Raw genomic sequence first — 1,051 nt, 5'->3', positions numbered from 1 at the left:
ATAATCACTGTATAAATGCGGCATAACCACCATATTTATACCGCATAAATACTGTTTAAATACGGTGCGAGCATTATATGAATACCGTGTAACCACTGTTTAAATGAGGTATAGCAACCGTATAAATACGGTATAACCGACGTTTAAGTACAGCATAAAAACCATATTAATGGAGTATAATCATTGTACAAATACGGTATAGCAAGAGCGTAAATACGGTATAAACACAGTATAAATACGGTACAGTCCCTATATAAATTTGGTATCAACACAATATATTTACGGTATTAATACGGTAATAAAATTTCACAAACATACCGCATTTATACCTAGGGTATACCGTAATAATACTTATACCCAAAAAATACTCGGAAAATACCGTAGAAATACCGTTATGGCAATAACGCGAGGGAGCAATAAACATTTATAATTAAAATAAAAATTTCTAAATATCAAATGACAAATTCTCATGAAATTCAAAACTATCTTCTATTATTCTAATTATACATTTTTTATATCCGGGATAACTGATTTTTTTTCGTGTGTGTTAAAAAATTAAAATCCATGAGTACGAAAAAAAATATTGCTCCAAAATAATATAGTCTGATATATACACAAAGAAAGAGGTGATGAGTAATATTTAATCATTACTATCTTATCTGAGCAACTTTATCTAACAGCTTGGCTGTTTGGTTTTAGAGTGAATTTATATATTAATGATAAACAGATATAGGTAGTAACATTCTTATGATCATCTAAAATGGACTGCTTATTGCTTATTATTATTATTCTACTAAGTTTTTTACACTGTGGTTCTTTTGTGACTGAAGATTTAACAATTGTCACAAACGCAGAAAATAGTACTCATCAACTTAGTATATGCATCATTTGTGAATGCACAGGTAATTAAACAATATGAAATTTTACAAAATGTCTATCAATCTGATACGACTTTATTTGTTTTATTGATATAGTTTTATAAGTAAATTTTATGAATTAAAAATATAAGTACAAAATTGTGTTGATTTAATTTAAATTATTAATTTGAACT

The sequence above is a fragment of the Microplitis mediator genome, chromosome 7, assembly GCF_029852145.1.
Source record: "Microplitis mediator isolate UGA2020A chromosome 7, iyMicMedi2.1, whole genome shotgun sequence".
Lineage (NCBI taxonomy): Eukaryota > Metazoa > Arthropoda > Insecta > Hymenoptera > Braconidae > Microplitis > Microplitis mediator.
This window is presented reverse-complemented; position numbering follows the sequence as displayed.